This window comes from Hipposideros armiger, unplaced genomic scaffold, assembly GCF_001890085.2.
Source record: "Hipposideros armiger isolate ML-2016 unplaced genomic scaffold, ASM189008v1 scaffold_517, whole genome shotgun sequence".
Classification (NCBI taxonomy): Eukaryota; Metazoa; Chordata; class Mammalia; order Chiroptera; family Hipposideridae; genus Hipposideros; species Hipposideros armiger.
In genome coordinates this window covers 624,193-637,050 of record NW_017731867.1, presented here as the reverse complement: position 1 = coordinate 637,050, position 12,858 = coordinate 624,193, and the positions used below count along the sequence as shown (strand labels likewise).

Sequence of the window (12,858 nt, the reverse complement as noted above, 5' to 3'; positions counted from 1 at the left end):
GACCAAACATGGAGGCAGTAGAGAAACTAGTGGGCAGTTGAGGTGTGGTTTGGAAACTTGACTGTCTCATGCTCAAAATTAAGTTTATATGAAGTTTATAGGTCATAGGGGATGGCAGTAAACTGTTTTTCAGCCTTTTCCCTCCAGTTAGTGGGAAAAATATCTCCACAGCTAGTTCTATAGTTTGGTAGAACAAAGTTTGCAGGCAAACTATTTAACCTGTCTAATCCTCAGTTTGCCCAGCTTCAAAAATGAGATTATTATACATCTTTCTCATTTGGTCATTATGAAGATTAAATGAGAAGGCAACATATATATTGCCTGGATCATTAATGTACCTGATAACTATTTATTCATGGGTATGTGTGTGTCTGAGTATGATAGCCATTCCCTATGGTGGATGTATTCTTTACACCACTATTGATAACAGAGGACTTGACTAGGTGACCATAATATGTTGTAATACAGCTGTTTGCGTATTTCAAAATGAATGATGTAGTCTCTCCCTCTGTTATATACAACATGGTGAAGCTGTATATAACTATTATTTATACCTGCCAATTTAGTCTCAGATTTCAACCTAAAAAACAATGGCCTATAACTTTAATAATGTGATTCCCTCTCATTATACATACTATTTGTCTTGATCAGGTATATGGTTTTTATTTGTATTGATTTTATTAAAATATGTATTAAGAACTGTGCATAAGTTTCATTGACAACCTTTCCACCTAACAGTGTAAAATGCCTAAGTGAATCAGGGATCTCACTTTAGAATTATAGTAAATAATTTGGAAAATGAGAAGCTAGAGCAGGTAAATTAAAGTTTAATTTGTTTAAATCTTAGCTAAAAAAAAAATGTAGCTTTCTTCAAGTACCACTCATAGCTTCCAGACTTTTCTTTTCTCCCTTTAACTGTAGAAATTACTTAGCAATTATAGACTTTTGTAGATCTTTAGGAAACTGGGGTGATCTGAGTTTTACAAATGTGAATGCCAAATAAACAGTAATTAGCACTTTTCTCTGGAAGGCACAGAAAAAAGGAATATTAGAAATGCCTTTTGATTTGATCTGAGTTTAAATAAAGTTTTACTTTTTCATTTAGCTAATACTTATTTCAAGTGAAATGATTGTTTCTTTTGATCTTTATAAAAGCTTACTACTTGAAAATCAGAAGGTTTTCTTAGCCATACCTTGTAAGCATCTTTACTTGGCTTACGTGATAAATTTAAATAATTATATATGTATATTTTCTATGCTGTCAGTCCTTTTCAGTGTTGTGTACAGAATTAAGTGATGACAGAGGTCTAAGAATATGTATAGACATCCACTTAGCAAAAATTCTGGGTCTCAAATATACCTGTGGCAAATAGAGTAAAATTAATTCTTGTCCTCATGGAGCAGTGTATCATAATTACAGTGTAGTGTTGGAAGACAGGCAATAAAGTAGTATTGGAAAAGCAAGCCAACAAAAAAGCAGGATGCGAACAACTGATCTCCGAGGTGCTCTGGTAGGGAATAAATGGGGAGACCCGTTTACCTAACGCCTTTGGAAAAGGCTTGTTTTAGGGGGTAACATTTAAGCTGAGTTGGGGAAAGAAACACAGGAGCAGCCAAAGGAAGAGCCTTCCAGGAAGAGGGAACCATACATGCCGAGGCTGGAGGGCCGGAAAGAACTGTTTGTTCTGGGATCGAAGGAAGTATGTGTAGCTAAAGTTATGCCATCTAATATAGCAGGCATGAGCCACATGTGGTTTGCCCAGATTGCAATGTGCTCCAAGTATAAAATACACACCAGTTTATAAGACATAGTATGGTGAAAAGAATGTAAACTGCCTTAAAAATTTTGTATTGATTTCATATGATACCATAATATTTTGGATATATTGAATTAAATAAAATATATTCAAATTAATTTTACTTTTTTTTGTTTCCTTTTTTCAAATATGGCTACTAAAAAAATTTTAATGAACATTTGTAGTTCTCATTACATTTCTGTTGGACAGCACCTGGATAGAGTCTAATGAGCATGGGACTGAATGACTTGAGATAAGATTGGTTAGAGTCACTGGAGCCAGATTAAGCAGGACCTTGTAGATCATAGAGAGAAATTCACTCTATTTAAAGTGAAATAGGAAACTATTATGGGTTTTTAGCCAAGGGAATTTACATTTTACAAAGAACATTGGCTACTGTATGGAGAATATAACGGAGGGGGGCCAATTGGGAAACTGGTGCAGTAGAACACACACACACACAGCTAAACCAGTCATCACAACAGTTATCAGGTAATGTTATATAAAAAATCGTGTCTCTAATCATCAATGAGTTTCTAAGTCTTATTTTGTGGAACTTCTTAACCTATTTGCAGGCATTGTTTACATGTATAGGAATTCCCTTTCCTCCATGTTCACAGAATATTAAAATTCTTACAAAATTAAATCTCTGCCAGCCTCCCAGAATGCTGTTAATTTGTGGAATTAGTAATACTTTAAAATCATTTATAGCTTTGAATATTTTCAAGAGTTTTGACATACCTGTAACATTTCTTAGTATTTTGGGGTTCAAGTATTTATTTAATGATTCGATGGAAACTGTTGACATTACGGATCATGCAGGCCTATACCACCTCCATTCAGGGGGCCTTGGATCCCAAATTTAAGAAACCTCATCATGCAGTGCAACCTTTAAACCTCTCAACTATTCTCTATGGTAGAGCTTCTCCTCCCTCTTTTGTAAATGAAGAAACTTGAGGCTTAGTAGTTAAGCAAGCTGCCAAGGTTATAGGGTAGTAAGTGACAGACCCTTGGCTGAAACTCAGATCTTTCAGGGTGTGTGTGTGTGTGTGTGTGTGTGTGTGTGTGTGTGTGTGTGTGTGTGTGTGTATTCGTTTGCATGAATGTGAGTTAGACTTGACATTTGTTTTATTTGGCTCAGAAGCTGTATTTGTAGTACCACTGTTTAATTTGTGTAAAATTGGAGTAATTCTTAATCCTTAGCTTTTTACCGTTACGCGTACATTAGTCTGTGATAGCACAGGTTTTGGATTAGTTTTCATAGTACTGAAAAAATACATTCAGTATATGGCAGGTCATCAAATAATGTCATTTTATTCACTGTTGTTTCATTATAACGTTGATGGGGGGCGGGGGAAATGATTACCAGCCAGGGCCATTGTCTGTGTGGAGTTTACACATTCTCCCCATGTCTACGTGGGTTTCCTCTGGGTATTCCAATTTTCTTCCATATCCCAAAGATGTGCATGTGAGATGTCTGGGCATATCCTCGTTGTCCCAATGTGAGTGAGTGTGGTGTTGGGTGTGAGTGGCCCTGCAATGAATGGAAGGGGGTCCTGTCCATCCAGGGTGGGTTCCCATCTGGTTCACTGAGCTGCTGGGAGAGGCTTCCACTGTCCACCACTCTGAACTGGAATAAGGGGGTTAAAAAATAATTATTTTGCCTGTTTTTATTTATATTTGTTAAATATATACATAACTAATGTTTATTTCAGTGTTTAATATTAGAAGTGTTTTGGATCTTTATTTAGAAGTTTGGTGATGATGTTTTTTTTGTGACCAGAAATATGCCATAGGAGCTTAACTCTTTTATATCAGTCTATGGTAAAACTGATTTTGTTATACGTCATTTCACTTAAAGCCGCAATTTCCTATTGACAATGTTAAGTGAGGACATACTGTAGTTTCGTTTTTGTAAAACTTATTCTTTTTTGCTTTAGACGGAAAAATACAATTTATTTGCTATAGAATCTGCTTCAGCTTATGAATACTTTAGAGGATTCCAGCCACAATGTTATGTACTTTGTTTTATTTCATTAAATCTTTTTTACAGCCCTATTAAACAGTTAACGTATCTTCAGAATCTCAGAAAAGTTAATATCTGAGCTAAGATTCAAAGCTCAAACTCTTAGCTTTAGTTTCTTATCTACTTTGTAGGTATCTTCAAAATTATTTTCATGGTATCCTTATTATGGAGCATTCAGACTATCACTATTTTTCACTGTAAAAAGCAAAGGTCATTTGAAATTCAACATTTTCAAAATCTGAATTTTCAAGTTAAAAAAATTACATTTCTTTATTGACATTAAAGTTGATTTCCTGTCTTAACGCTGACGAAGCTGATACTTTTCAGTAAACAGATAGTTTTATTTCTTCTAGTTAAATGAAAAATTTTTTAAAATCAGATAGTACTCAAGGAAGCTTTCACTGTGCGGCATAAAAATCCGGTGATTTGCTTTTAATGAATCCCATAAACAGTGGGATAGTGGAATAGTGAAATCAGTAGGCCGATTGACTAAGCGGTGTCATATAACTTAAAGCAGTGTTATATAACTTAACATATCAAGTCACAGTAAAATATGTAATACATCGTTCTCCTTTATTAGAGTTCAGATTCTGTTAATTAGGAATTAAAAATGCCAGATATTTGGTATGCAGTATTATTATATAAAAGATTGTTTCAAATACCTGAATATCCAAAACATGGTAGTACTACTTACTTTAGTTGTCATTGTACTGTTTGATTATGGAAATGATAGCGTTTGCCTAATTAATATAAATAATATGTAAATCATCATCAGTAACTATCAAGATATTAGTAGCACAAAGAGGGGAAAAGTAAATTAACATTTCTTGAGGGCTTGCTGTGGTGGCTATTTTTTATATACGTTATTTAATCTTCACAGCTGTCCCACCATAAGTTGGTATAGATGTTAAACTGAGATCCAGGCAGATTTACCCAGAGTTACAGAGCTAGTAGATGAGCCCCAGTGTTACTGTTTCTAAAGCTCATGATATCTTTTAGAAATGAAAACTGGAATGAAGTTTTGGTTATACAGTTTGTTGGAAGGTGTAAAAGCAGCTCTTTCAGAAGTGAACTGTGGAAAATCTGACTCTTAGATTTTCTTCATTTTTAAATTGTTGAGATTGACAGCTGGTGGATTGGAGTGGTATCTAGTCCTGTGAGTAGCCGATCAGTAAAACAGTGTATTTTCTGAGAACAAGTTTCTCAGTTCTGATTTTCTGTTGTTGTTACTGGTTGCAATTTTAGTTGGTTACCTCCACCAATCATCTTTGTCCCCAGGCTCGTCACTGATAACACAAAGGTATAAATACTTAATACTACATAATACAGAGATTACCCTTTGCAATTGTAGAAGTGGTTTTCCTATTGGCATTTTTAAAAATAACTAAAAACTGATTATTGAACAGATTTTAAAAAGGTTTAGTCATTTGTATCCCTTCTCAGTCGTAATTTTACCAAGATTTGACTAGTATCAACTATCTGATGATCATTTTTCTTGATAATATACTTAAAACTAGAGATTCAAGGCACGTTCTTTAAACATTTTTTTCTTTTTATTAAGATTTTATTGGGGGCTTGGGGGAGGGGAACAGAGTTGGGGAATCGGGGAAGGGGAACAGACAAGTTGCTGTCCTTTTGTTCTTCAGTCTAGTTGTGGAGGACGTCGCTTTACTGGCCCATGTTGGTATTGTTATCATTGCACTCTTCCCACGTGAGACAGATCAGTCGCCAGCCTCTGAACGGCCACTCATGTAGCTCACAGCAGCCCACTGCAGCAGGGGCTGCAGCCTACCCCATCACTGGTGATTCGTGGCAGCCCAGCTCCAGGTTGAGCTGTTGTTCAGCATCTTAGCTGTAGAGGGCAGTGTCACTGGCCCTTATCTGGGATCTGAACTGGGGTCCTGCTGCTCAGAGCTGGCGTCCCAAGCCAACTCTAAACCAACGCGTCACTCGGCCGGCCTTCAAGGTACATGCTTATTAGTTTTGTTCCAATATGCAGGTTTTAATGTATAATTTTCTTTCATTTTGCTTGTTATACAGAACTCCGCATAGTCCTTTTATTCTGACAATGTGTTCCAACCAATTCTACTTGTTTTTGCTACTGAATAATATACTTTGAACAAAAATATTGCCTAATTTGGGGACTTTTCTTAGTACATTGTAGATTTTTTTTTTTAGTATATTAAAGGAATTTTTTTTTCCTCCCCTTTGTGCACACTTTACTGGTTGGTAAAATCAACTTTGGTAATTATTTTGTAGTAAACCCATGTTTACAGATAGAATTTTTTGGGAAAATACTAAGTTTTTGTTTTTGAAAGTTTAAATGGTACTCTCATGTAAATGGAATGCAGAAATTTATCAACCATTTCTATCAATATATCATAACCACAAAACTCACTCAAGCAGTAGGTTAAATTGTTTAAGTGATATTTTTGCCTTTGTAATTTATTTCAATAATGGGCTGAGTTTGTTTAGGTGTTGTAAGATATTCAGACTACATGAGAAAACATTGATTAGAGAAGGGGGAAAAGAAAAAAAGTCCTTAAAAGCCACTTTTTAATCTTGGGTGAGGATTTTTTACCATCTTGATATAAGTGGACAATATTTTTAGTCATCTTCCACTTTAATTCTGGGAGTTGTCTGGCAAAATTTGTAACATGCCTGGGCTGTAACAATGTTGGAGGGGAAGTAAATGAAACAGTGAGCACCATGTTTCCTCTGATTTCTTCTTTCTCATAGAAGAGTATATTAATTTCTCCTATTTACTTTTGAAATTTTGGTATCATTCATGTAGGTACAGTTTACTCTTAAACCCTCATACAATTGAAAATCTGAGTATAACTTTGGACTCACCAGAAACTTAACTATAGTCTTTTGGTATCTGTGGGGATACCAAGATCTGTGGATGCCCAAATCCCTTATATAATATGGAATAGAACAATACGTAATGGGCCCTCCACATCTGTAGATTTCCAGCCAGGGATCGAAAATACTTTTTTGCTGCATCCACCTTTGGTTGAATCCACAGATGCAGAATTGGCTGATACAGTGGGCCGACTGTATATTTCTTGAAAACCTCTGCCAGTAAGTGCATGCGTTTCAAACCCTGTTGTTCAAGGGTCACCTGTATTTTTATTTCCTTTTGATATCCATGATAATTACCCCTGAAGCTTAACTCAAAAAACTTGGAGTGACACTCATAGAAGTCTCCATTTTGCAGGTGAGAAGGAAGATGAAAGAACTCATTTTGTTTCACCTAGAGTGGGAAACTCCCCAAAAGGACCATCAGTCCTAAAAGACTGAGAAGAGAAAGAAATCAGGGTGATTAGGCCTTGCTGTACTAAGAACATTCTCAAGAAAGACTTAAAATCAGGAGCTAAAATAATTATAGAGCCTGGGGAGACACAATGTAATCTTAAGGAGGACCTCACAGAACCTCCAGCTGTTGAATAAGTAAAGTGAGGCACAGAGAGATAATAATAACAACACATGGTTGCTGTGCTCTGTCTTCAGCATCTCTCATCCCCAGCGCTCCAGTGGCTGGTCCACCTGGCCAGAAACGTTGTCTCACCTTTGTTGATCCTGCCCAGGTCCTGTTAATTGGGAGATGCACTTTACATGATACGTAGGAAGGAACTGAGTGAGAAATAGCTGGAGAACGGTAGCAGTGCAACCAACCTGCTGCCTTTTTTTCTTGTTTACTCCACTATGGAATAATTGGTATTTCTGACTCTTTCCTTTGGCAATTATTGTCAAAAGATTTGGGGCCAAAGCTATAATCTAGGATCAGGAGCCACCAAAGTTTGTTTCAGAATTGGAGACAGGTGGAAACCCAATAGTTTACAGCAGCAAATGAAATAGGAGAAGCACCTGGAGCCCTTAGGTAGCGCCTGGCCTTACCTGACCCAGGTAACCCTGTTTCCCACCCACCTTCACTAATGAGCTTCGATTTCAGGCACTGGAACAGTGTGTTGCCGCTCACTGTTAGGTGTGGTGCCCATTTCCCGTTCGACATGGGGGCAGATTTTGCTAGAGATGGTAGAGGTCAGCTGAATCAGGATCCCCGTGTCTAATATATTGCTATCTAGCCCTCTGAGCAAAAGCCATCTGGTCTTTATTTGCTTGCCAACTTCAGCATAACCCAGCCACCAGCGCTTTGTGCTAGGTTCCACTTTAGAAATTTATTTTCCAGATCTGCTCACACAGATAGCTTGAATACCAGTGTCACCTGTAAGATTTCATTACGTCTTGTCTGATTCCTGCTTTAGCTCCCTTCATGGACCCTTAGCCTCTTCAAATTAATAGGCATAATTCCAAGATTGTGTTTCGGGTAAAGGCATTACTTCTAGGCTTGAGTTTCTTCTTTCATTCTCAGAGCCTTGAACAACCGTAGTTTGACCCACACTTGGGTGTTAATACTTGCATTATGGAGTCTTAATAACTCACCCCTATACACAATTCCCAACATAGGAAATGTGGTCTTCGTGTAAGTGTCAGTGTCATTCTGAATAGGAGCAGCATTCATGAGGAAGACAAGTAGAATTTAAAACTTGAGAATTAAAAGTTGGGAAAAAGAAGAAAAGAGAATAAACCATTTGAGAGGAGGGGAGGGCTGAAGAGAGGCAGGAAGAGAGAGGAAAGGGGGAGAATAAGTGCTTGTGCTTAAGGACTAGAGCCGCTCTTGACAATATATTGCCTTAGACTAGTGGCACTAAAGCCAGGATTTCAACCCACTCATTGGATGTGGATGCTCCTGGGATCTTAGAAAGTGCTCTTGAATTTAAGTCCAGATTTTTTGTCATCTTGGCAAAATTACAATGTGGAAGAAGAAATCAGGAATGGACAAGGAAATAGGCTACCTGTATTCTTTTATGGTTCCTTGTTCCTTGATTGAGGAGACTAATATTTTGTTTTACTTTTCTTTGGAAAGAATAAAAAGTCTCTTTTCTAGTTGCCATTGTCTAAATGAATTGCTCTTTTTTTGAATATGAGAAATCGTTTTCACATCAGAAAATTTCAGTTTCCTCAGCTTACACTGATATAGAATATACATGTTTGTGCAGTAACTTCAGAAATCAGTGAAACTGCTTGGCTAATGTGAAAATAAAGGTTTATCTACTTTTAAATGTAATAGAGGGAAATGATAAGACAAATGAAACTGTGAAATTCTTCAACATCGGTAAGTTTCACACAGCTGCGGGGATAACTTGCCGAAAGGACATGTTCAGCCAGATGGCCTGTGCTGGCCCCCTTCCCATTCCTGCAAAAGATACGTTACTCACTCCCAGGGCAACTCCGGGAAAGAGCTGATTATGGAATTAAAACAACCAATGTCCAATTAACCCCTGTTTTGGTCAATGTTCTCTACACAGTTTGGATAATTGGAGTACTTTAGTTCCATCAAGGGGGGCAGCTGGTTGATGGGTTAGTGCAGGCTCCTGGGATTAAAAAACCTGAAATTCTGTTATCAGCTCTGCCACTACAAACTGAGTATGTATGACCTTGGACATCTTAGTTACCTCTTTGTGTCATTATCTTTCCCCATTTGATAATTGAAGATATGTGTTGCTCTTAGACCAACATGAGCTGGAGATACTGTAGGAAAAACATATTTTGTTTTTCATATTTTGTAGAGGTCTCTAGGACCATGGATTAAAAGGTGAAGTTTGTCTTACATAGGAGCACTACAATATCTTAGTGGTGTTCGCGATTGCATAGGACACAGGCCCACTCCACAGAGCTCAAGCACAGGGGGATTTATTAGAGATATGCAGTAGGCTCTTCAAGACCCAATGACACGAATGCATTGCGCCTTCTTGGAACTGGACAGCCCTTCAGCACCCCCTGGCGGTCTCGCCCCTCTCTTCCCTGTGCTTCCTCATCTCTGCTTCTCCATATGCTCCTACTTCAGTCTTTCAGCATTAACTCCTCTGTATACTAATCCATGAGATGGGGCCTCATTAAAGCAACCCCAGAATGAAGGTTTTCAGTCTCTTTGAATTCCAGATCCCAAGAGAGGAAATGAACTGGTCCAGTTTAGTCAGATACCCAAAGCTGGTTCATGCCTTAGGGAAGAAAGAAATGATAGGCATCGTTTGTACATGAAACTACTCTTTGGTGTAAGTAAACATGTGTTACAAAAATATAAAATTAAAAACATTAATTAGCTAAGTTATTAAATTATTTGGCAGATCCAAAGTATATTTTTAGTTTTTCAGGAACAGTAGGGAATATGTTCAGGCATTCAGCAGATAATTTTGAGTGCCTCTAAACTGTCAGGCATGGGGATACAAATGCAAAAGACATTCCCAACTCCCAAGGAGCTTTATGTGGGGTGACTGACAAGTGAAGAACATTTTTCTCAAGAAAGCCCTCTGGTCTGGTGTTATGTCCACGAGTAATAGAATAGTTAACAGTAATCGAGTACTTAAGACTTGTCTTAATCATTTGTGCTTTGTGGCCTTTTTAATAAAAATAAGAGACTCACAACAACAGAGACAAGGTCTCAGAGTAAGAAAAGTAATCCCCAAGTTCTCAAAGTGCTACAAAAGCATCTGTCTTACCAAATGTTTCCAAATTCACTTTTGTTATAGTATGTGGCCATTTAACATAACAGGAAAGGTGAGGATTCAGGAGAGCCTGGTGTGGTTTTGAATGAATCAGTCACATAGCTGCTCTCAGCTTTAGTATTCTTGTTTGTTAAAATGTAAATGAGGATAATATAATATTAACCAACCTCATGAGGAGAAACAAAGAACATACATCTTGGTATTTCATCAGAGGAGGAAGTACGGTTTAAGAACTTGGGGAAAAGCGGGGCTTTTCTAATATACAGTGTACTCCACAGGAGTCAACAGTGTGTGTCAGAAAGCTCCCAGGAGCTTTCCTACACTTTGGCCAGTCAAGAATTTGTAAAGAATTGCATCCTTGCAGCACCCACCGCTCCTGGCGCCCAGGAGCATTTGTCTTTCTTTGCCCTTTGCTAGACTCTTGTCAACAGTGGAATTTAACTATCTTATCTAGACCTTAAGGAGGTGATAGACTAAGTCAGTGGAATATGGCAGCTCTTTTCTAGTATTTGAAGGATAATTGAAGGATTAGCTTTGTTTTCTGTGTCCCCAGAAGGACCAGTGATCAGACTAACGGGCGGATTGTAGTCCATTCTGTATAATGTTGGAGCTGTGTCATATGGAAGGAGCTCTCTGAAGAATGAAAACCCTTATGAGCGCTCTTACTGTGCAGGCCCTGTGCTGAGCGCTGTGTGATCTGAACATCGACATATTTATTCCTCCCAGTGGCCTGTGAAATAGGTATTGGTTTTTGCGCGTTTATAAATAAAACTTTTGAGAGTAGTTAACTTGTCCAAGGTTAAACACTTGGTAAGTAGAGAGCCAGAAATTGAACCCAGAGCCATCTAATTGCAAAAGACATCACCTTGGAAAATAATCCAGGGTCCCTGGAGGCTTCCGGAAGTAAACTAGACCACTAGAGTTAGCAAATAGGTTATAAAGGTCTTGGAGCACTGGATGGGATGGTTGGTTAGGCAGATGATCTTTCAGCTCTTCTAACCTTTAAATTCTGTGATTCTATTGTGTTTGTAGAATCAATTGACAAGATGTACTGTAGAATCATTATAGGAAAATAGGTTTCTCTTCATAAAAATTAGCTGCTCTGCAAATTTCATATTAATTCGCATTCCCAATATTATGGAGGCTAGGGTGTTTGTCAGTTTAGTTTTAAAAAGAAGTTACTAGTAACAACAAGCTCCCAACAAATAAAAGCCCAGGGCCAGATGGCTTCACAAGTGAATTTTACCAAACATTCAAAAAAGAATTATCACCTATTCTTCTCAAACTATTCCAAAAAAATCCAGAAGAAGGGAAGGCTCCCAAATGCTTTCTATGAAGCCATGATCACCCTGATTCCAAAAACAGACAAAGACAGTACAAAAAAGGAAAACTACAGGCTGATATCTCTGATGAACATAGATGCAAAAATCCTCAACAAAATCTTAGCAAACAGAATTGAGCAATATATTAAGAAGATCATAGATCATGACCAAGTGGGTTTCATCCCTAATACTCAAGGGTGGTTCAACATCCGCAAATCAATTAATGTGATATACAACATCAATAAAAATAAAAATAAAAATCATATGGTCATATCAATAGATGCAGAAAAAGCACTTGACAAAATACAGCAGCCATTTATGATAAAAACTCTTAGCAAAGTGGGAATAGGAGGATCATATCTCAACATAATAAAGGCCATATATGATAAACCCACAGCTAACATCATACTCAATGGGGAAAAGCTAAAACCATTCCCTTTAAGATCAGGAACAAGACAAGGCTGTCCACTTTCTCCACTTTTATTCAACATAGTCCTAGAAGTTCTAGCCACAGCAATCAGACAAGGAAAAGAAATAAAAGGCATCCACATCAGCAAGGAGGAAGTAAAATTGTCATTATATGCAGGTGACATGATACTATAGATAGAGGACCCCAAAGACTCCATCAAAAAGCTATTGGAACTAATAGACAAATTCAGTAAGGTAGCATGATAACAAAATCAATACTCAGAAATCAGTTGCATTCGTAGATACCAATAATAAACTATCGGAAGGAGAAATTAAGAAAGCAATTCCGTTTACAGTTGCTTCAAGAACTATAAAATACTTAGGAATAAATTTAACCAAAGTAAAAGATCTGTACTCTGAAAACTATAAGACACTGAAGAAAGAAATAAAAGAAGATACAAACAAATGGGAAAAGGAAGAATTAATATAGTTAAAATGTCCATATTGCCCAAAGTAATATATAAATTCAATGCAATTCCTATCAAACTACCTAGGGCATTTTTCACAGAAATAGAAAATATAATCTTAAAATTTACGTGGAACCAAAAAAGACCCCAAATAGCCACGGCAATCCTGAGAAATAAGAACAAAGTCAGGGGGATCATGCTTCCAGACATTAGAATGTACTGCAAGGCCACAGTAATCAAAACAGTGTGGTACTGGCATAAAAATAGGCA

General features: G+C 37.4%; 1 protein-coding gene across 3 annotated transcripts in view; it reads left to right on the top strand.

The window, feature by feature from the left end:
* The window catches only part of NRIP1 (nuclear receptor interacting protein 1), a 95,807-nt gene that overhangs the window by 61,152 nt on the left and 21,797 nt on the right, over window positions 1-12,858 (top strand). The window lies entirely within an intron of this gene.